Here is a 1,218-nt window from a genome sequence, read left to right as displayed (position 1 = left end):
CCTGTGCACACTCTAGACTATTTTGTTTGGCTTACTCCCATTCATGATTTGTTTCCGTCCATCTCAGGACATCCCTGCAATGTGATGTCATGCAGACCGAGGCACTTAGGGAAGTGACCATAGTAGGAGACAGGGTGTGGTGAGCCATCCATTTTGTATCCCTAAGGAGGGTTAGGTTAGGGAAGTGCTGCCTTGATCCTACTCTGTGGAGCCCAGAAAGACTGGGGGATTATTTACTTTCTCCCACTATGTAATGGTCATTCCCTTATGTTTGGTCTTTGCTTGCAGTGCCTATAACAAGAAGTGGTAGAGTTTTAACTTCAAATAACTAAATATTGAATCAGGCTCTGATTCTCGTTTACTGATGGCTGGGTTGATCCATACCTTAGAGAACAATAGCAAAATCTAAATAAAACTTGGTGTTTATTCAGTGCTAACTCATTACTTGCTAATTTAATGAATTTGTGGATCAGATACTCTACTTTCCAATAAGTGACAATGTGCTTTTTAAAATAACTGAGACTGTGTTGGGTTATATGTAAAGCCATTGAAAACAACAAAAACGATTATTAAATAGGTCAGATGGTGTATAAATTCAGCTCATTTTTTTTTAAAGTAGTTTGGAAGAGGGAGTGAGTCCATTTTACAAAGAAACAAAAACAAACAAACAAAAAACGATGGAAAAGTACCTCTGTCTCCCAGGGGGAAAAAGGAGATGGAAGCCCTTGGCTCCTTTGTTGCAAAATGCTCTACAGGGACCTCTCTTTCTTCTTCTTTGTTCTGGCATGCAAAAGATTCTCCGCTATCTCAGAAGAAGTGAAATAGGATTAATTTAAGGAACAGATTGCTAAAGAGGGTAGGGACAGAAGTGATTCTGTGAGCAGAAGTTTTGTGTAACCGCTCAGTTTTACGTTAACATTGGCTCCCCCAGGTTGTAGGGCTAAGTAATATTCATAATAACAGCAAGCTCATACTGTTTATGAGTTCTTACCTTGTGCTAGGCATTGTTCTGTGTATATTACATATATTAGTATTATTTCCACAAAAGTTCTATGATTTACATCTCAAACTAAGAAGGTTGGGGAGGGTGCAACTTTAAAAAAGTCAGAGAAGCAAAAGAGAAGAATAAAATGGAAGAGGGAAAATATATTAGGATCATGATCTCCAGTTAAAATAAAGGTTAAATCAGGATATGATCGATGATAGTAAAGATTAAAA

General features: G+C 37.8%; 1 protein-coding gene across 2 annotated transcripts in view; it reads right to left on the bottom strand.

Annotated features, from left to right (window-relative positions):
* Positions 1-1,218, bottom strand: part of FMN1 (formin 1) — a 391,026-nt gene that overhangs the window by 245,214 nt on the left and 144,594 nt on the right. The window lies entirely within an intron of this gene.

The sequence above is a fragment of the Suricata suricatta genome, chromosome 9 (assembly GCF_006229205.1).
Source record: "Suricata suricatta isolate VVHF042 chromosome 9, meerkat_22Aug2017_6uvM2_HiC, whole genome shotgun sequence".
NCBI classification, from domain to species: Eukaryota; Metazoa; Chordata; class Mammalia; order Carnivora; family Herpestidae; genus Suricata; species Suricata suricatta.
Note: the sequence above shows the minus strand (reverse complement) of the source record. Positions and strands in the feature narration are given on the sequence as shown.